General features: G+C 35.2%; 1 long non-coding RNA gene across 12 annotated transcripts in view; it reads left to right on the top strand.

Moving 5' to 3' along the window:
- The window catches only part of LOC123619413 (uncharacterized), an 874,904-nt gene that overhangs the window by 660,518 nt on the left and 190,741 nt on the right, over window positions 1-23,645 (top strand). For 9 of the 12 annotated variants that reach the window (XR_012504656.1, XR_012504652.1, XR_012504653.1 and 6 more), the window contains one exon: window positions 675-743. The exons of the other annotated variants lie outside the window; for them this stretch is intronic. This is a non-coding gene — a long non-coding RNA (uncharacterized LOC123619413). The remainder of the gene's footprint in view (window positions 1-674; window positions 744-23,645) is intronic. 12 annotated transcript variants of the gene reach the window in all.

The following is a 23,645-nucleotide window of genomic DNA, read 5'->3' on the forward strand; positions in this document are numbered from 1 at the left end:
AATACTAAGTCTTCTTAGTCCTCCTAGCAAGTCATGAAACATGGGGTGGTCTTGGGGCCCCTAACACATTGCTCTAATTTATTCCCACACTCTTGATTTGTGTATGTTGAGCCATACTTGCATCCCAGGGATAAATCCTACTTGGTTATAGTGTATAATCTTTTTAATGTATAGTTGAATTTGGTTTGATAATATTTTGTTGAAGATATTTGCATCTATGTTCATCCAGGAAATGAACCTATGGTTTTCTTTAGTGTCTTTGTCTAGCTTTAGTATCAGTGTGATACCGACCTCCATAAATGAGTTTGGCTGTCTTCCCCCTCTTCTGTTTTTTTGTATGAGTTTAAGTATATTTGGTAGAATTTACCCATGAAGTCCTCTGGTCCTGGCCTTTACTTTGTTGGGAGGTTTTTGATTACAGATTCAGTCTCCTTATTTGTTACTGGTTTGTTTAGGCCTTCTGTATCTCCTTGATTCTGCTCTAGTAGGTTGTATGTTTATAGAAGCTTTTCTGTTTTTTTCCAGGTTATCCAATTTGTTGATATATAATTGTTTATAATAGTCCTTTATGATAATTTTTATTTCTGAGACATTTGTTGGAATGTCTCTTCTTTTATTTCTGATATTTCGTGTAAGTCTTCTCTCTCTTCTTCTCTCCTTTTTCTCTTGTACAGGGAAAGCCATGGTAGAGGGGATTCCTCTTGGCACTGAGTTGTACCAGCAGTGGCAATGGAATGATGCAGGTAAAACCTTCCTACACTTTCTATGCTATAAATGAATGTCTGGGTGTTGGATTCTTGCATTACCATCTGAAAAATTGTCCCACTATCTCTTAATTTTCAATGTAGCAGATTAAAATTTGAGTTTACATTGATGCCTGAAATTTCAATACTGCAGAGTATATGCTAGTCTTTTCCTAGTCATGTTTAACTCCTCTTCCCAACAGTGGGGAAAAAAGCTCTCATTATTTATGCACATACTTAAGAAAGACACACAGAGGTAGTTTCAGATTTTTGAATCCATATCACTTCAAAAAGAAAATCTATTCACTTAGAATTCAATACTTCTTTTACAACACTTTAATAGGTAAAATTACCATGCAGTGAAATCCACATGTTCTTAAAGTTCATTTTGATGAGATTGATATATGCTCTAGAAAGTTTTTTCGTATCCCTTCCCAGTAAATCTCCTCCAGAGGAAATCTTTTTTTTTTCTTTTTCACATTGGATTAATTTTGCCTAATCTGTAACTTTAAATAATATTAACTATATGATATGTACTCTTTGTTTCTATTTCTGCTCAGCATGTTAACAGTGAGATCCTCCTCCCCCCACCATTTATGTATCAGTATTTTTCCTATGTATTGCTGAGTGGTATTCCATTGTATGAATGTTACAATTTCTTTTTCCATTCTCCTGTTGCAGGATATTTGAATTCTATCTCAGTTTTAGTTATTTTGAATAAAGCCTCCATGAATATTCTTATACAAATCTTTTCATGGAGATATTTTTACATGTCTCTTTAGTAAGTTTTCATCTTACATAAAAAATATAATCCTAGTGGAATTATGATGGAAATTGTTTTGAAACAATCTGCTCTATTTTCCTCCATTCTCAATCAGAATCTATTCTGATCCACTGGTCAATTTATCATTGTACCACTACCGCACTGTCTTAATTAGTGTAGTTGGAGCATAAACTTAAATTCAAATAATTTGTCCTTGAAATGTGTACTTACTTCTTAAGATTGTTTCAGCTATTGTAACTTCTTTGTATTTGTACATATAATTTATAGTCAGCTTTTAGAGCAGATATGTTGGACATATTTTTATTTTACTCTTAAATATTTTATATTATTCAGAATAGCATTTTAATTTTATTTTGTTTGCTGATAGTATGCAGAAATACAATTTATGTTTTTGTATTGACCTTGTATTTTGGAATCTTGCTAAAGCAATTTATGGCAGTAGCTTTTAAGTTGTTTAAGAAGTTATTATATAGAGAGTAGTATCTTCTTCCATTAAAAGAACAGTTTTGTTTTATCCTTCTTAATGTTCAGACCTTTTATTCCTATTGTCTTATTGCTATGACTGGGATATCTAGTACAATCCTCAATAGACATGTTTAGAGTAGGAGCATCACTGTCCCTGTCTGGATCTTAGAGGGAAAGCATTCAGAATTTTATTATTATTATGTTAGCTGTAGGTTTTTCATTGATACTTTTTTAGATTAACTTATTTTCATTATAGTTCTAGTTTTTTGAGAGCTTTTATCATAAATGAATGTCAATTTTTGTCAAATAATTTTCCTGTCATATATTTTTATCATTCATTATGTTAGTGTGGTAAATTACCTGGATAGATTTTCAAATGTGAAACCAACCTTGAATTCCTGGAGTCAACTCTACCTAGTAATGGTGTATAATCCTTTTGGCATGTTACTAGATTCAATTTATTCGTGTTTTGTTGAGTAATATTTGTCATAGTTCATGAAGGTATTAGTCAGTAGTTTTCTATTCTTGTAATGTATTTTTCTGCTTTTGACATCTGGATTATGTCATCCTCATAAAATGAGTTAGAAAGTATTCACTCCTCTGTTTTCTAAAATAGTTTTGTAGGATTGGAATTATTTCTTATAACATGTTGGATACAATTCATGTGAAAACATTGGGGTATGCTGTTTTCTTTGTTGGGAGATATTTAATTGATGATTTAATTATTTTAATAGGTAAAGGGTTACTCAATTTTCTATTTCTACTTGGGTCAGCTTGATAATTTGAATCTTTAAAAGATCTTGTCCAATTCATCTAAATATTTGAATTTATTGATATATAACTGTTACTAATATTCAATCATAACTTTAAAAGACTAAACAATTTGCAGTAATAGTCACTATTTTCCCTAATACTGGAAATTTGGTTCCTCATTGTGTTGTTCTCATTTGTCTATCTAAAAGTACATCAATTTTATTGATCTTTTAAAAAGATCAACTTTACTTTGATTGATTTTCTCCTTTGTCCATTTACTATGCCATTGGTTTCTGCTCTTATTTTTTTATGTTCTTTATTACTTTGGGTTCGATTTGTTCTTTTTGTAGTTTAATAAGGTAGAAACTTAGATCATTGAGTTGAGGTAATTGTTCCTTTCTAATTTAACCATTTAAAGCATAAATTTCAATCTCAATACTGCTTTAGCTTTATTCATAGGTTGTTTAGAAATATGTTGTGTAATTTCCAAATGGAATTTTATTTCTTTTATTTTATTATTTTATTTTATTTATGAAATTTCTAGATATCTTTTTTTGGCATTGGATCCTAACTTAATTTCCTTGAGTCAGAGAATATAGCCTGTAAGGTTATAAAATTTGAAATTAATTGAGAGTTGTTTTATGGCCCAGTGTATGGTCTATGATATTGAACATTTCATGTTTGCTTGAAAAGAATTTGTATCATGTAGTTTGGGGACTAGTGTTTAATAAATGAAAGCTAGGTAAATATGTAGTTTTGCTATTAATAACTGAGAGAAGAGTGATATAATTTTGAGGTATGATGATGGATTTTATCTATTTTCCTTTATTGTTGTCCATTTTTAAACATTCATTATTAGGCACACTGAAAGTTACGGGTGCTTTTTGTTTCTTTACAAAGTGACAGTTCGTATCATTATGAAATATCTCTGAGGAAGTACTCTTGTCTTGAAGTTTTCTTTATTTGGTATTAGCTTCTTTATTTCTTAGTTTTGATTTTCACATTCATTAACTTTCTTTTTTTCTACTTTCTTATATTTAAAGTGAATTTCTTGTAGATAGCTTATATTTAGTCTTTCCTTGGTATCCAGCCTGGCAATATCTGCCTTTTAAAAGGAATGTTTGAACTACTGAAATGTAATCTAGTTATCTATATGGTTGCATTAAGTTTACTGTTTTGCTGCTTTTTTTTCTATTTGTGTTATATGTCATTTGTTCTTCTTGTCTTTCTGTACAATCTTTACTTTGACTTTAAAACTATTTTGCAATGTTCCATTTTAATTCTGCTTGTGGCCATTTAAGGCACACGTCTTTGCCTTAATTTTAAAGTTGCTGCTTAAAAAATTAAAATATACGTTCTTAACTTACTATAGTATGAAGTTAATATTGTTTCACTTCATGGTAAAATATAAAAACCTTGCAATAGTATAATTACATTTCATCCCTTGTATTTATGTAGCCTTTGTCATATATATTTCATTTATGTATGTTTTAAACCACACAATACACTGTTATTTTTGCAAGAGGATTTTGTCCCCATGTTAATAATGAAAAAATGCCAGGTAATCTACAAAATCATAACTCTTCTTGAAACCACCAGAGAGCTGAGCTCACAAGGTAAATGCTAAATTTCATTTCCCCAAAATGACAAGATTCTCTCAGGAGAGACAAGAAACAGACTATTTCATGGGAAAAAAGAGGAAGCTTGCATAGAATGCTTAAGAATAAATCAGCTGACATTGCAACAAATTTCAGACAGTCAAGTGTGAACATGTCAGTTTGGAAAACCTGGAGCCCCCCACACATGGGGCAATGATATTGACTTAACAGTCTTTTACATGGGCCTCTACTGGTTACTCACAAAGATTAGGGACTGGACAGAGGACAAGATTAAGAATAGTTATTGGTGCCAGGGTACAGGCTCCACTACCAGATGAGTAAAATAGTCCCATACTCTCTCAAATCCTCTCTTCTGTGAAGAAATTGCCTTAAACCACTGCGGGAGGAAAAGCCAACTGTCGTGTCCCTAGTACTCAGGCACAGGCAAAGATTAAATTCTTCTGAATGAGGGATAGAACTACAACCCTTCTGGCTCAGGGTTCAGACAAAACCCTACATTTTGGGGTAGGTTACAGGAAAGTCCCGTCTGCCCTTTGGGAAAGAGTAAGAAACCTTCTCTCCAGTTCACACAAAGCAGGAGAGATTCTGTGCTTCTAGAGGAGGGGTAATAGTGAAAGGCATCTGCCAGTGGGGGAGAGGCATAAAAATGTCTGTTATAAAAGCCCTTCCCCAGGGGCCAGGGCAGAGTTTGCTCACACAAGGTGAGAGGGATAGGAATGATAAGACCTCATCCACAAAGGCCAAGTGTGCAGGTCTTGCCTAAAATATGAGATTAGACAAGAAAAATTGGAAATCTTTTGCCATCTCTACAAAACTAGGACCAAGTAGCAAGCAAGAGCACTCTGGGTGTGGGCAAGGGTGCAGAGGAAGACCTCTCTTGTGGTACAAGTGGGAAGGAATTGCTGAAACCTGAACAGAAAGGCTAAGAACTACTCCTTAGTAACCCAGCCTCACATCATGGACAGAGTAACAGCCACTTATCGTGGGGAATAAAATAGAAGACTGTGTTATACTGAATGTAGCAATACAACAGCCCAACTCAATTACTGGCTACATTTACTCAACTCCCCCAACTAGGGACCAGGCAAAAGAAGTATAACCATTTGTGGCAATAAATACTACTTGAATCAGTCTTTGTTGTTCTTCGAGATAGTAATTCTGGTATTTAATTAAAAAACGTAGCAAATCCAAGAAAAAATACTCATTTTTATAAGACAGAAGAAATAAATAGAAACAGACTCAGATGAACCAGAATTTGGAACTCTAAGGAAGAACTTGAAAATAACTACTATGGAAGACATGACTGTGTTAATTAGCTGGATTCACAATATATATGTGTATCAACATATCACATTGTATGTCTTAAATATATACAATTTTATTTGTCAACTATACCTCAATAAACTTGAAAAAATAAAACAATCACTGTTATATGTGAAAGGATCTAGTGGTAAATGTGCACAACATGCATGAAGAGACGTGGAATTTCAGTAGAAAGATTGAAACAGTGCAAATGCTACAACAAACACAGACCTTGTAATCAAACTGCTTAATAACAAAGGTAAAAAGACATTTGGGGGAAGGCAAATAGGGAGAGGAGACTAAATATAGCTGAACAAAAATAAAAATTCAACCAACTTCTCATGAAACACTTCAAAAACAAAAAGACAATGGATTGAAATTATTAAAATATGGAAAGAAAAAAGTTGGCCAAGAATTGTATACTTTTCAAAAATGAAGGTGAACTGAAAGTTTTTCAGTGAAACAAAAACTGGTAGAATTTTTTTACCAGCTTGCCTGCTCTGTGAAAAATTAAAATCACACAAATTAAGTTCTCTTATCATAATGGAATTAAATTAGAAATCAATAACAGAAACAAATCTGGAAAATTCCTCAATATTTGGAAATCAAGTAATATACTCTTTAAAAAACTAATGGTATTATATAATAAATTCTATCCATTATACCTTCAAATACTCTTTCTGCTCTTTTCTCTCTCCTCCTTTTGGGGCTCCTATAATGCATATGATGTTTCATTTGATGATGTTCCACAGTTCCTTTAGGCTCTTTTCACTTTTCTTTTCTTTTTTCTCTTTATGAGCCTTTAACTCTCCCTTCTTCAAAATTGTAGATTCTTTCTTCTGCCTGATGAACTCTACTGTAAACACTCTAGTACTTTTTTTTCATTTTAATCATTACACTTTTCAACTCCAGAATTCCTGTTTGGTTAATTTTATAATTTGAATCTCTTTGTTGATTTTCTTATTCTGTTTTTGCATCACTTTCCTGATTTCATTTAGTTTTTTAGCCTTTTCATTTGGCTGTTTCAGCATTTTTAAAACAGTTTTAATAAAATCTTTGTTTAGTAATTCTAGTGTGTAGGCTTCTTCAAGGATGCTTTCTGTCAGTTTATTTTGTTCCTTTGATTTGGCTATGTATTCTTGATTCTTTGTTTGCCTTGTTATTTTTTGTTGAAAACTGGACTTTTGAACATTATTAAATGGTAATTCTGAAAATCAAATTCTTTTCCATCCTTGAGGTTTACTGTGTTCTTTAATTGTTGAAGATTTAGTAGTCTATTTGATTAATGACTTTTCAAGATTATTTTTGAGAAATCTGTATTCCTTTTTGTATGATTACTGAAGTGTCTATTTATTTAGCTTATGTTCAGCTAGTATTTATAGAAATTTCCTTAAGTTCTAGGAGCTAAAAATGGGGGGGGAGCACCTCTCATTCTTTGCAGATTGTCACTTTATTAGAATTATATAAAAGTTATCTGGCTTGGACTGAGCCTAGGGATTAGCCTGGTGTAAAAGTCTGGGGTCTTTTAAGATATTAATGTATGTGTATGTCTTACCTGCCTCTTGCTTATGGCTTTCCGAATTCGCCTATAAACATGGGTGTTTTTGAATGACCTAAGTTTTCAAAGAAACCGTCCCTAGTTTTTCCTTCCAGACTTTAGACAGTCTGTTATATGTCTCAACTTCAGTCTTTTGTTCCAGGCTTCTGAAGGTTGTTGTTCACCTTGCAAAGTTCTCAAGAAATGACTGCCACTTTTCTGGCCTGTTAGTTCTGAATTTGGTGGAACAGACAAGTGCCTAGTGTCAGTGCTTCACGTATTCCCCAGACAGGTCAAAGCCAACATACACAATAATTTGTAAGTCCTAATCTGTTCCTTATGTAACTTGAGAGAGGGTCCCACACTGGGAATTGCAGGCTGTCATATTCAAGACTGCTGTTGAGCCAGGAAGGAAATAGGAGAGGGGCAATTAAAATGCCACAAAGATTTCCTACCATTTTTAAATTGCTTTTTTCTTGATTCAGTGTTTGATTCCAGTAAACCTTTGACTCTTTTCCAGAATTATGCCAGAGTTGGTTCTGACAGTGCTTGTTTTTTGGTGTTGCTATGGGGAGATGAGAGCTTGGGACAGTCTACTCTGCCATTTTACTGATGTCACGCCTATATAATTTAATTTTAAATAATGGGAGCACGTTCACAAATTTCCTGAAAATTTGCCATTCAGTTCTCATGAGTTGATTTCAGCTAGCTCTAGCACACCCCTGAGTTTAAATTCATTTGAAGGTTTCTTATCTATACTTTGAATTGCATCATGCTATCCAAGCAAAACCATGATTCTTGCCCTCAGAGAATTTTTATTCTAAAGAAAGTTCCAAGTAGGATACTGTGATACATGCATTAAAAAGAAACTTCCAGGGCATTTGTCTGGTTTTGATATTTTCATAAACCATCCTAGATAATCTCATGATGATAGCATTCTGATCTCTGGTCCCATCTTTGTGAGTGTGTGTGTGTGTAATGGTTCTGTCATCTCTTCCTAATTATGGCTTTGTCTCCCTACTGTAAGAGTTTAAATTTTTTTCCTGGGTTTTGCAATGCTTAGCTAGATGCTGGTAATCCTCTGGTCAAATCACACAATCCTCTGAGCATAGGACTGACATTTCTCTTAATTTTGTACTCTTACTAAAAATTAATGGCATTGCTTTTATATCATCTCTAAAATTAACCATTCTTAAATGGCTGAAAATACACCCTTGTGCAATTTTAGAACAACAAGAAGGTTTAATAACATCTGTTATATATTTTAAGAATTGCTTTCTGATCATGCCAAAATAGTAATTGCTCATAGTGGGGGATTTATAAAGTTAATTTAGATATTGTTACACTGAAAAATAAAATCCTTTCATTTTTAAAATGAACACGTCCCATCTGTTGTATGAATTACTCTGCAACTTTCGGGAAAAAGCAAAACTGGCCCTCCTGTGTTGTTCACATGCCGGTGCTACATGTTAAATAACAGGAAGAAATGATTCTTGAGCTGGGTTTGAATCAGTTGCAATCAATTATCCATTGAATATGTAAAGCTTGGCTATGTTATACTTTTGGTTTCCTAGTTAATTAGACAATAGGGAAAAAAAAAAAAGATTACATACGAGCAAAGCCACTTCCCAAAGAATCAAGTTTAGGTTTTCATATGATTGCAAAACTTATACTAAATAGGCTGATTTATATAATGTATGTAAGAGCCTAAAAATAACTTTAATTATTTCCTTCTATCCTCCAGTCCTTCCTGCCACTATTCTTTTGATTTAGAGACTTGCCAAAATTTACTCATTGGCACACGCTTTATTTTTAGATTTGTTGTTCTTTCTCAACTAAAAATCAATGATGCATAGAAGTTTTCCATTTATTTGCTGATGTGAAAATAGTAATACATGGTACTTTAGCGGCATGTCAAAGGAGCATACAATGCAGTCATTCTCCAAGCTATAATTGCAGGCAGTGCTTCAGTGTAAAGCAATTTGCTTTTAAACATGAGAGAGCATATGGCCTGAGGAGAGAGAGTCAGTGCTAGAAACTATTATTTCTGTTATTTATTTTGGGATCTCTCCAAAATCTTCTCTATATTGCTTAAAACAAGCAAGACATTGATCACAGAGCTACCATAGACCAATATGTCCAAGTCTACAGGATCACCTCCAAGCACATTGGAAAATAAAAATATAAAGGGTTTATGGTATCAGGTGGTTGTAAAAACAAACACGGAAAGAATATTTTGGGTCAGTGGAGCTTGAACACTTGCTCGAGTGCCTGAAGAATACATAACTGCTCCTATTCGGAAGTCTCCCAAACAAAACTTGTTCAAGGCTGGAGTTGTAAATATATGTAATGGTCTTTTTTCCTTGTGGTCTGAAGCTTTATGGAATCATAGAGGATGATCAGTATTAACCATAGAATATATATAGCCCTCAATTCCTATGGTACAGTTTAGGGTAATTCCAGATAGTCAATTATGTTATAGTCATGAAAGTTTAGACCAAAGAGGACATATGTGAGCGGTGACTTTTACCATGTGTAAAGGAACTGTTTATTAAAGTGTTTTATTTTAATGACCAAAGAATTATTGGCATTGCTTTTCTTTCTATCGCAGTAATTGGAGCTATTACTTCAGCATCTCCAAAGAAATGAGGAGCAGATTGGGGATAGAAAACAATTTTCTGTGAAGATATTTTTTAGAACAGTTTGTTAATGTCATCATATCACTCTCTAACCAAGCTGGAGCCGTATATCTCTTTTTTCAACTAGGCTCAGAGTAAAACAGAAATAATCATTTGATTCAAGTATTGAAATTATAAATATTATTCCATTGTATGAAAATTACCAGATTGCATGGCTGATTAATTTCTTTTTCTTTTTCTATAACTTGGTAAGCTGTATCAGTGACGTTACCCACAACAAACTAGAAGACAGAGGCCGTAGTTAGCCAGAGTATTATTTATATGATAGTGGCAAAGTGCTTTGTAACTAAATTACTGATGAATTTGTAGTTCAGTGGTGGATAGGAAGCCCAAACCATTTGCTCTGAGGATGGAAAATTTTGTAATATAAAGGCACAGGAATGAGAGTATGCAATGCAACTGGCGAAGTTCAATCTGCTGTTTAGAGAATGCTACCACAATGACTTTGCCCACAGCTGTTGATCAATTCCCACTATAAAGGCAATGAATTGTGTGGGAATATGATGACGAATCTTAAGCACTCTCTGTGTAACTAAAAGTACTTCTCCCTGAGAATGATCCACTTGTGATTTGATCCTAAACAACTACTTTTCAAACCACAAATGAACCCATCTATCAAATAGGGCCTTGTTCTTTAGTTTACCTTTCTTGTTGTATTATGAATGGAAGCAAAAATCTGTTTGAACCCTTCAGTTTGAATTGTGGCCTGCATATAGGCACCTTCTTACTCTGAAAATGTGCATTTTCTTCATTGTTAATAAGAAATGCCACAGTTCATACAACTGATGACTATTTAGAAAGCACTTGACCTTTGCTGTGATCACCGTTATGTATCTCCAAAGGTCTCCCCTAAGGTGTCAAAAAAATTAGCATTAAATTGACTAACATGCTTTCTTTTTCAGCTTGTATGACATAACCTTTAAATAAAAAGGTGTTTGTTTTAGAAATAAATTAATAAATATTTATTTTATTTATTCACAAAATGCACTGACTGTTATATCTGTCAAGCACTGTGCTAAATCTTTTCATATGCATAATTTCCTAATTCTCACAAAACCCTTTTTTAAAGAGGAAACAAAGACATAGAAAAGTCACATATCTAGTAAAAGGCAAAGCAATTATGGGAACCTATTATCTGGATCTTAAGTCTGAATTTTTGCCACTTTTTTTTTTTTTTATTATTTTCCTCATAACAATCTATCCCCACCAAATGACAATATTTTAAATATACTGTTAGTTATAAAGAAGTAAAAGTAATATAGAAACCTCTAAACTAGGGTTCCTCAACCTGGTCACTTGATATTTTGGGCTACATAATTTTTGATGGAGAGGCATTGGGGGTGGACTATAATGTGCATTGTAAGATGTTTAGCAGTATCCCTGCTTCTAAGTGTTAGATGCCGGTGGCAAATACCACCTACTCTTAGTTGTGACAACCGAAAATGTCTCCAGTGTTAAAAGTGCTGGGGGAAGGAGAATAAAATAACTCCTCCTTCTGAGAACTGCTGCTCTAGAGAAAACAATGCCATGGTTCCTCTTTCAGTCATTAAATTTGTTATTTGTTTTATAGTTTTCAGTAGCCCAGTAGTATCAGAAGTCTGTTAAAAAATATACAAATTTATTTTCTTTAATGTTATTTCCATGGAAACTAGGAGAAGGTCATCTTCTATTGCTCTAGTCTCTTGGTTGAAGTTTTAAGCTAAACTAGTCCTGTGTAATTGTAGGAATTTTTTAAACTGAAGATCAATTTAATCACTTGTTATTGTGACATATTCTAAGCTCCTTTTGAAAAAAGTAAGTGCTGGCATATTCTTGTAAGTTTTCAAGTGTGATCCTGGGTAACAGTTATGGCATTGCTGAAGTTTTCTTCAAAGATGGGCTATGAAGGGAAGTCTGTAGAAATCTCAGGCTTTAGAGCATTCTTGAAGTCCACGATATAATCTAAAAGGTAATATTAAAACTGTGCTACTTTTAATTTGTTATTCTACAAGCATCATAGTCTTGATTTAACCTTAAAAGCTCTCAAATATTTATCTATAAATTACAATGTCATGGGGTCCCATGAGGAGCACAAGATAAGTGAATGTGTATATAAAAAGCTACCTGAGTATTGTGATTAAAATAATTCCTTTTCCCTCAAAATGTACATTTTCTTTAGGCATTGTCAACTATAAATCTTATACCAAATCCATAGGGTAGTTTTGCTATTTTCATTATGGACCGTCCATCCTTTTTTTTTTTTTTAATTGAAGTCTAGTCAGTTATAATGTGTCAATTTCTAGTGTACAGCACAATGTCCCAGTCATGCATATACCTACATATATTCATTTTCATATTCTTTTTTCATTAAAGGTTATTACAAGATATTGAATATAGTTCCCTGCACCATCCATTCTATTTTCACTTTGAAAGTCATTTCTCAGTCTCAATACTCATCAGCTATCCCTTTGTCCAAGGGAGGTCAGTCTGCTCATGAGTCTCCTATAGGCCTTTATGAAAGCCCCAATATATCTTTAAATGAAACAAATTGCTAGGCTAATAACTAAGTGACAATCTCTGGTAAATTATAATATTTGGTGTTTATTCAAATACCACATGCTCCATTTTTAGTGACGTAAACACAGTCCTAGTTTTTTGGTACTCATGGCTGCTTCATTTGCTTGGCTAAGTTTTACATTGAGGGAAAAAGGTACAAAGATTGTGTTTTTAAAATAAGATGCCATCAATAAAACACAGTCTTTGAGCCATTAGCTTTATCTAAAAATTTTTAATCTCTACTCAGAATCTGCCTCTGTTGGTACTTTGACATGGAAGAAGACTTGTTTATATTTTATAGTAACAGAAATTTGGACCAAAGAAAACTTTCTGGAGCTATAAACTCGACCTATCTTTTATTAATTTATTAATTCATTCATTATTGAAGTGTAGTTGATTTACAATGGTTTTGTTAGTTTCTGGTGTACAGCATAGTGATTCAGTTATGTATATATATTTTTTCTTTTTCAGATTCTTTTCCATTATATGTTATTACATGATATTAAATATAGTTCCCTGTGCTATACAGTAGAGCCTTGCTGTTTAATCTCTTTTGTATATAGTAGTTTCTATCTGCTAATCCCAAACTCCTAAATATCCCTCCCCCTACTTTTCCCTTTGGTAACCGTATGTTTGTTTTTGATATCTGTGAGTATGTTTTTGTTTTGTAAATAAGTTAATTTATTTGACCTATCATTTAAAATGGACAATGTCCAAGAGATGGCTGGGCATTACTGATGAATTACTCTCATCTAACTGATTCCTCATTCACCTTGATTGAAATCTAAAGTTAAAAGCTGGGAAAGAATGCAGCCACACCCTTCCTTACTAGCCCTTCTCAGGAAGGCTCCATTTTATTTTGCTAGCAGTGCTAATTGCTCCCTATTACTCTGCCATTATGCTCCCCTTCCAAAATAAATAATATTTATGAAACATTGGAACAATAAATACAGTGTGTTTATTGTGTTTATTCAACACTGAGGCTTCTTTTCCAAATTGCATGGCTCAGCTCTGACTGCTGTTCAAGCAGAGCCATCATGCTTTCCAAACTGCCCTGCCAACTTGTTTGTCTCTGCATATGCATTTTTTTCTTTGAGATTTGGAGAATAGCAATTAGGCAATTCCAGGTGGTGTGGTTACCAGAAGATAATCACATTTTGGAGCCATCAGATGCTTTACACACAGAGACTTTGTAATTCTCAGGGGTATGATTATCTCACCCCATCTCTTCTTCATGCCATGTCAATATCCCCTTCTGTTTTCACAGTACTCACAGATTCTTTAATCCCTTCCCCCCAATTATGTCCTTTTAACCATATAATCATACTAAGAACAGTGTCAGAAAACAACAGCCAGCACAAAAATCAATACAGCACTGTACTGAGCCAACGTTTTAAGTTTTTTTTCAACATTTAATTGCAGTATGTATCATATTTTCCAGTAATTTATTGTTTTTGGAAAACTAACAGGGAAATTTATAGATATCCAGAATCTAAAGGGAACAGATTCTGATCTCCAGCTTTAGCCATATCTCATTTTTCTCCATATTTTCAACTTACCCTACCTGTTCCAACCTCCCCTAACATTTAGCACAGAGCATGGGATAGAGTAGGTACAAAGTACTTGCTTTGTCTTGAAAATGTTCCAGCCACTTAATATAATACAGCAATGCTTAAAATAGTAACTCTAAGCCTAAATGTCAGTTATCTTCAGAAGTATTTTCAATTGAGTCACCATATTATAATGACTATGTTTCCCAATCCGTATTCCATAATACCATAATGTGCCATGAAATGTTAATAGACTGTACAAAGTAAAGCTCCATGATTAATCAAGTTTTAGAATGTCTAGATTAAATAAATTTCATTAATCTGTTAAAGGTTCTGAATCATCCTGTAGTCCTGAACATTGGGACTTCCAAGAGTGATTTTTTTTTTTCCCATGAAGTATTTCTAAAATTTACTTGGCTACAGAATTCTTTATTATTTGCAAGATGCATTAAAGGAATAGCCTCAAAAAATGTAAAACCCAATGAAATTTAATAGTTAAAATAAAAACGCTTAGAGGTTTATAGCTTGAGGTCCATATGTAGGCTTCAGGAGATCAGTGTTAGAGTCTGCATTTTTCTTGGCTGAAACTTAAACCATTGGTTATTTGTGTTTGTACTCTTATAGGAATATAACACGGATTAGTAAGAAATTAATTTCAGCTGGATCAGGAAAACCAAGAAAGGCCTAATTGGAGAAGGTATCATTTATGTTTGGCTTTGAGGATTTCAAGTTAGAAATGATAAAGAAAGAACATTCCAGAAAAAGTAGACAACTTAAGTGTATTGGAAGAGTAAAATGCTGAGTATATTTGAAATGTGGTAAGAGATCTCATTAAGTTTGAGGTTAGGATACAGTGTATTGCAGCTTAGGATGCATGAGTAGTATAATGGGAAATAATGTTGAAAAAATACGTTGGAATTAGATTAAGCAGTTTTTGAATCCCACAATAAGGTTTTCGATTTTGATCTTTCCATTTACCCATTTATAATCTTTGATAGTCTCCCATTTTCTAAATAATTTCCCATTTTATAAAGTAATCTGGTAGTGATAGGATAGACTGGGGGAAGAAAATAATGACAGAAGGGTCAATTCAATGAACTTAGAAGTTTAGGTGTAATGTGATGAGGGCTCTAAATTCGGCAGTGACAATCAGACCAGAAAAAAAAATGGTTTAGCTTTAGCTTTTGTAATGGCAAGTTTAAGTGACTATTGAGGATCCATGTACTATTTACTTTCCCCGTCTTAACATCCGCTGTCTAGACCTATGCTGTGTCATATGGTACCCAGTAGCCACATGTGACAAATTACATTTAAATTTAAATTAGTTACAATTAAGAAAAATTAGAAATTGAGTTTGTCACTAGAACTAGCCATATTTCAAGTGCTCAAAATACCCACATGTGGCTAGTAGCTACCATACTGGATAGTACAGATAGAGACCATTTCTATATCTGGAGACAGTTCTATCAGAAAACTCTAATCTAAGCTATAAAACCTATGCAGAAATGTAGCAGCCTGAAATGAGTGATTTGGGGATGGCATAATTTCTGCCAGTACTGGCCCTCATTGAATCGGGAAGGAGGAAAACCTGGTATTTAGTGTCTCCAGTCTGCACTTTGTGCCAAGTCAGTGCTTGCTTTCTCTCTCATGCTCTCATGTTGCATGTCTCTTCCTCTGTGTTCCCACAGCGCTCTGCTTATCTCTGTTGCAGCTCTTATGACACAGCTGACACATTGATTTACTTGTCCTTCTCCTCCGCAATATTGTATCCTCAGCATCTAGCACAGTGGGTAACACAAAAGAACTTACAGAGGAATTGCTTCATGAATTTCTGTGGATGAATGAATGAGGTGTCAAAGCAGCATCGTAGTAAGTCATTAGCAGGGGCATGGCATGAGGTATTTTTGATTAAGGTGGCCTATTAATTCTGCTTCTCAAAGAATATATTTCATGAAGAATTTCTTATACCTAAGTTTTGTTTGCTGTAAGTGCCTTCAGAATTGAGTTTGAGGAAACAGCAGTATGGAGTAGGTATATTGTCCCTCCACAGGAAGGAGTTTACAGTTGTAACCATATAGAGATGAAGCTTTTTCTGGACAGACAAGTACAGAAGTGGAAAAGTGTAACTGATTTAGCATCTAGAAGGAAAAGTATAATTCATTCTTTTCCTACTGGGTATGAAGATGTATCAGAGTCCATTTATTAGCTGGGGCAGAAGCAGGACTTACAAGGCAGTGCACTGTGGCTAAGCATACACATTGCTTTGTGTTAATTTCCCAGGATTATTGTTTTTGATTCTCCTTGTAATGAAATAATAAATGCATAGAGGTCACCTAAGTTGGGAAATAGATTACAGGCTTGGTCCCAGTGACATCTTTTTCTCCTCCATAAAAGTGGACCTGGCTGACAGATGGAGAGGCTCAGGCGCCTGGGACTGTCGATTAAACAGCACAGCAAGTATGTGGACAAGATGGCTGTTTTTGGTAATTGAAGCTGGCCTGTTCAGTACTGGGAAGTAACAAAAATGCCCTGCTTAGTTCTTTCATGTTTGCCTAAGACATTAAAAGCTCTCAACTTTTTCCCCCCTGTCATTTCATAGGCTAGCAATGCTTTCCCTGATAAATGAGGCTGTGTCTCTAGGTAAAGCCTGAGTGTGGTTTCAGAATCTGATAGAATAATGGTTCTCCTCTTTGCCGGTCTGTTTCCTGAAATGCTTCCTCATTTTAAATCTCCAGTTCTTGCATTTCCATTCCCCCTGTGAGAGCTCCATTCTCACTGTTGTCAGCAGAAGCAGTTGCTCAGTGCGGTGCAGGGAGCCTGACGGATGGCTTTAATTCACTGGTCCCAGACCGCCTTTACGATTGCTGAGGTCCTGGAGAGAGCTGGCCACCCAAGGCAGCAATCAGTGCCTCTGTGTTTCAACACCTGTGTCGACAGCCTGAGGACATGGAGATTGGTGCCAAGTAGAAGAAATAGAAACAATATTTCGTGTGATTTCTGCAATGCTGGGGGCTGCCAGAGTGGGAGAGAAGGTCTTGACATTACATCACAACTGACCACAGTCTCCCATTTGCCACTATTTCAAGCTCGGGATGAAATAAGGGTTGTCTCCTTGTCATGAAGTGACATCAGACAGAAAATATAGATAACTCTTCTCTAAATTGAAGTTTGGGAGAAAGTTTAATTTAGATATATATAGAGAGAGAGTGGGATATCTCCTTGAAAGAAAGGTCTCTGTCAATTATAATTTCTTTACTATCCTGAGTCTAGGTTAAATTCTTCTCTTTTCTATTTCCCTTTTTTTACTTGTGTTTAATTATTGCTACACATACCCTTATTGCTGTACACAGATATGCCAGGAAAGTGGCTAACTGCCTGTAACTCGTATAATACTGGGCAGACCCCTTCTACTCTTTTCGCTTGTATTTCAAGTGAGTGGATTAGTTCAGATGGACAGCTTACACTTTGAGATGAGTTTTTCAAATTACCTTCTTGTTATCTAATTGCATATTACAATTTAGCTTTGTGACAGATTAGTCGTTTGTTACTTAAGAAGAGTGTGGAGATGAGAGCAATTCATGACTAAACTCGTGTTATCATAAGTTGGCATGGAGTCATCATAACCGGGCCATGGAGAGCACTTCATAGTTTACAAAGAATGTTCACATCTCTGATTTTCATTGAATCCTCATAAGAACACTATGAGAAAGACTGGATCCTCATTTTACAGCGCAGCACAGTGATAAGAAAAGTAGATCACAGGATTTGGAATCAGTATTCCTACAATTTTAGTCCCTTTAGCATTTCCAGCAGTTACACTGTGCTTTCCTAAGGGGCAGACTTATAAATGCGGCCCGAGTGGCATTAGGCAAAATCTGGACAAAGAGCCAATTGAAGAATTCAGAGGGCTACCTCAGGCCCTTTCTGGCAGACCTTGTCTGGTTCAAAGTGTTTGCTTCTTCCTTCTCAATTGCTGTGACTTTGGGCTTTGCAAAACTGTGGGCTCAGCATTGCCCCAAAATGGAAGTCATCTGACCACAGAACATTGGCGTTTTCTACAGGCAAACATTCTGGGGCTATCATGTTGCCCTTCTTGCTGTGCCAGCCTTGATCTCACGCCACACTTAAAATAATTTGGCCTTATTTCTGAAACTCAGCTACTCCCATCATTCTCCCATTTGGATGATCAGATCCTTATCCTCTTATTTTTAAGTTCCTGTTGTATAAATAATATTCCCAGTACCCTCAAATCAAAGGAGTTGATTTAAAAACTAGTATGTTGGCTCCATCTTCCCATTGTAGTTAACTATATAGGTGACCACCATCTCCCCAAATTTGACACTGTACTGATCTTCCCTTCTGTTGGCAACAACTGAATAGATGACGTGTTTTCTCAGTGTGGAAAGTAGTTTTGTTACCCCAAAAGGCAAAAGTAAAAGACCCCAGTTATTGTCATGCACAAAAGATAAGAATTCAAATGGGAGACAGTGTGTTGTATCGTGAAAGATTTTAAAGGCTTTATTTAGGAAAGAAAAAGACACCTCCAAGAATGGGAAGCAGGTTGAATCAAGGGAGGAAAAGCGGGTGTCTTTTTTGTCCCTTCCTTGCTTAGAGGTGGTCTCTTCATTGATTGATGACTCTTGCCCTGGAATGCCTAGTCATGTTTGTCCCCTTTTGCAAATGTCCTTACCCATGATGCACACAGAAAAACCCATGCAGGGGGCATCTAAACTGCAATGCTAATTGTATTACAGTGAGCATTGGGTCATGTCCAGTTAGATCCTTCTCTCTACCACAAGGTTGTGGCTGTCGGGTTCTAACTGGTTTCCTGCTGGCATTCATTTAGAGGAAGTAAAGCGCTTTATGCTGGAGGCGGGCATATTCCCATCTTCCGGACCGTCCTCCCACTCCTCCACCTTCTCTGCCCGGTGCCCCCACTTATCTAACTACCTAACAGTTCCACTAAGGTAAGCATAGTTTTTTCGTCTCTTTGCATTTAATTGCTTGGTGATCTGGTAAAGAAATTCAGATTACGAGCCTTTGTTCTCCTTATCACTGAGCTATTATTCATTCTAACAGTATTTCTGAGCACCCTTATTGTTTTCAGCACACTTAGAATTTAGAAACACCCTCTCCCGGACATGTAACTTTTGGAGTTTGCTTGGTAAGGAAAAACATTTGCTGCTCCATAAAGCAGAATAATATGTTATCTAAGTAAGAGTGGCTTTTTTTTTTCCTATTTCCCAATTTTCTGGAGAATTTAGGCAAATCAAAAATAGGTTAAAACATTATTTGCGAAGAATTGACCAGAGTGGCTGGCACCTTTAAGATTGCTGAAGGTTTCTCTCACCTTAAGAATCATACTGTGGTGAGCTGGGGCTTTGTGAAATCTGGAACAAGATCCCTGAAGATCTGTATTACAGACAGATCTTCCTGAACTACTAAGTGTATATTTCTCTTTCCTATAGCAGATTTTGGAAACACTGAGCAAAGATGAGGAAGAAAATGGCACAAATCAGGGTTGGCTACTCATCAAACACTTCTATGTAATTGGCTCTGAGTTGTAATGAGAGCAAAAGATTTAATTTGTGGGGTTGTGCCCACAGAGAGGTGTTGTCCTACAGGCAGCCTCTGGGAACAATTGACCATTTAACACATGAAGAAAATTATTTTACAATCTGGCTTTGTTTCTTGACAGATACTGTATTTGTTTGGAGATAGTGAGATGGAGAGAATTAGCAGCACACAATCAGGTCCTTTTCCTTTCTCAGACTGTAGAGGTATTAGGTACGGGAAGGGATCTGAAGATTATTTATACCCCCTCATTTTGCAGATAAGGGAACTGAGGCCCAGAGACAGAAAATCACTTCTTTTATTACATAGAATTATTTGGTAGTACAGCCAAGAATTGAACCCAATTTAATAGCTTTTCTTTTGCACCATTTTACTTCCCTTCTTTTTTGGCCAGTAGGTTTTATTTTGAGGTGACATGGCAAGAAATCTGTAAAGACAGGATGCGGGTGAAGTTACCTCGTTCTAGAGGCAGATATTTGCCAGATCTCTTTCCACGGGCTGGATATGCTTGCCTTTCAATAACTTCTTTGTTCCAGTCCAAAAAGTATTAAACACTGGCATTCTTATAAGTATTCTGAACCAAGGTGCACTTTGTAAGTTCATCTTTGTCAGAATGCAAATCAGTGCAAAATGGCTCACTTAATTTATGTTTCTGTCAACAGTGTGTTTCTCCTGATTACCTGCACAGACTGTGTGAGGAGACTGTTGAGATGCCGAGTGGTCTCTATTTGTGTTGAAGAGGCCACTGGTAATTACATACATGCCTCCCTCTACCTTAGTCACACTTAGTCTCACTTAGTATATCACCTAAGAAGAGAAAGTCCAAGATTACGCTTTGTAAATTTCATGCACAATCATTAGTTATTGTTTTATTTGGGAGAGAGGGCACCAGGAACATTTTGCTTTGTTTCTGTTTTGTGTCTAAAATATTTATCTGTGTGGAGCTACACACGAATTTGATTATTAAATATTTGCAGTAGGAATTATAGATGTGGAAAGGAACATACGAACAGCTGGTTTTCAAAAACATTTCACTAGTAGCCCTTTTCTTACATAGAGTAATAATATGCAAATAGATTAACATAGAGGTACCTTACTTGAAACAAGGGTTGGGAATCTGTATTTCTGCCTGCTTGTTCTCCTCATATAAACATAATTTATAAGTTTTACTGAGCTTCAAGAATTCTATGAAGAAGGATTTTACAAATCTTTATCTTACAGATTGGAATACTAAGGAACAAACTGCTCTAAGGGCAGTTTGTTCCTTAGTAAACCACTGGGTTTAGAGCAAATTTGACACTGGAACCCAGGTTGATAATAGTTCAGTGCTCTTTGTTCCACTTCTGAACAAGAGAGTGAGATCCTGGTGAACGAAAACTGAGATATCGAATTTTGAGTAATTGAGCTACTCACAGTGCATGGTAGGTCTTAAAGTGCTCATTGTTCAATTATTATGTAAAATGAAATAAATGCTGAGTCCATGACAATTACCACTTTCTAACACTATAACATACATGATGAAACTTTAGATTCTTGGTGTCAATGGCTTATTATCTCCTAAAGGAAAAGTTATGTGTAACAGCACAGAAAGTGGCACAGAACAGATTATAAAACTACCAAAACTAAAACTAGCTTTTTTCCACATTTGAAAGGTTATGGAAACCACTTCAATTTGTTTATTTTCAGCCTCATAAAAATTTTATTTAGAGCCTGACTTTCTCTACATTTCCAGAACAAGCAGTAGCAATGCACTATCATTATTAATTAATGTGTACTTTAAAACAGTAAAAATTTACCCTTTTTAGTATATAGTTCTTCAGATTTTGATAAATGAATAGTCACAAAACTAGCAACAGAATCAATATATAGAACAGACCCATAACCCCTTTAATTTCCCCCATGTTCTTTTGTACTCAATTCTCCACCCCAGCCCTGGCAATCACTGATCTGCTTGAGATCTCCATAGGTTTTCCTTTTTCCAGAATATCACATGAAAGGAATCAAACAGCATGTGTCCTTTTGAATTTGGCTTCTTTCACTCATTATGATGTTATTGAGATTTATCCATATTGTTGCATGTATTAGTAGTTTGCTTTTTTGTTGCCGAGTAGTATTGTGTTTTATTAGAGGTGGGAGGAAAATTATGCTCAGAGATTGAGATTGTCTTTGCCAGTAGTTTATTTAACACAGATTCACTACACAAATTTCACAAGCCAGTATAGCATACAGGGTAATGTGTCTCAATGAGCCCATAAAGAAATATACCCCAAACAAATGATAGATTAATTACATTATTGTTTTGGGCAAGGAGATGACATAAAAGTCCAAATTAAGTTGAGGTGTACCTTTGATCTGAGTTTAGTTTCTCAGAAGGTCTGGCTTAACCAACCAGGAGGGACTTTCAGCTGCCAGTGAAAACCAAAACTCCCTGTTGCTCAAGAATGAAGGTACTGGTGTTGGCAGCAGGCTAGGGTGCTCTGAGGGTTACCACACTAGGGACCATTGCCTGGCTTGCCCCACTGCGTACAAGGAGTGCCTCACCAAGGTGGGAACAGATGTTCCTTCTCTTCCTAAGACTGCTGTGTGCCTTAACACCACTGCTGACTGACCAAGGGTAGCCTAGCCACAGCAGGGGAAAATGTCTCAAGATCTTTGAAGAGCTAGATCAGCAAAGGGTAGCTTTTGCCCAGACTGAAACTCTTGGATATTCCTCACAAACTCTGGTATTTGTAGTCTAAATATCCTCTTGCCATAGTTGTTTCTCCACACGTTCCTATCCATGAGCCCCCAGCAGGGCCTCCTAGCATCTGTACTAAGTGCTTATCAGTGACAGCAGATGAGATGATGATGTTCTGACACAACTCACTTCATTCTTCTATCAAAACAACTTTACTTCTAAAAACAACTTTTTTGTTTGTTTTCATTGTCTTTATCATAAACAAGTGGATTAAAACAATCTCACTGAAGTCATAAGCAAGTGAACTTGAAATCATATCAAGCCAATACATAACACCATTATATGAATATACGTTTCCCAATTGAAGGCTATTTGGGCTGTTTCCAGTTCAGGTCAATTATGAATAAAGCTGCTATAAACATTTACATATATGTCTTATGTAAATAGAAGTTTTTGTTTCACTTGCGTAAATATGTAGGAGTAGGATTGCTGGGTCCAAGTGATAGTGAATGTTTAACTTTATAAGACACAAACAATTTTTCAGAGGTAGCTGCAGTATTTTGCATTCCCAAAAGAAATGTAGGAGAGTTAGAGTTGTTCCACATCCTTGCCAACACTTTGTATTACCAGTGACTTTTTTAACCCATCTGATAGTGTTTAGTGGTATCTCACAGTTTTATTTTCATTTACCTAATGACTAATAATTTTGAGCATCATTTTATATATCATTTTAAATTTCTATAGTTTCTTTACTTTTATGTCTGTACTAATATTTTGACCATTTTTAAAATTGAGCTCGTTTCATTATTATTGAGTTTTTAGGAGTTTTTAAATACATATTTTGGATATAAGCACTTTGATATCGGACTTGCAGATATATTTTCTGTCTATAGCTTTCTTTTCATTCTCTGTCTTTTGAAGGGCAAAAATTCTTAATTTTGATGTTCAATTTATATGGATTTATTTTATGCTTTGGGGCAATGCTTAAGAAATCTTTGTCATACTCAAGTTCACTAAAATGTTATACTGTGTTTTCTTCTAGTAGTTTTATTGTTTTAGGTTTTACATTTAGGCCTATAATCTAATTTTGAGTTACATTTTTACACATGGGGTGAGGAATGGGTTGAGGCTTTTTGTTCCTTATGAGTTTGACTTTTTCCCCACATGTAAGTTATACCATGTAGTATCTGTCTTTCTCTCTGGCTTATTTCACATAGCGCAATGCCCTTTCTACCTCTATAATTCCTACTGCATAGCATATCCATGTTATCAAAAATGTTAGGATTTTCTTCTCTTTTGTGGCTGAATAATATTCCATTGTTTATATAATTCATTTTCTTTATTCATTCATCCATTGATGGACACTTAGGTTGTTTTCATATCTTGACTATTACAAATAATGCTGCA

Source organism: Camelus bactrianus, chromosome X, assembly GCF_048773025.1.
Source record: "Camelus bactrianus isolate YW-2024 breed Bactrian camel chromosome X, ASM4877302v1, whole genome shotgun sequence".
In the NCBI taxonomy this organism is placed as follows: Eukaryota; Metazoa; Chordata; class Mammalia; order Artiodactyla; family Camelidae; genus Camelus; species Camelus bactrianus.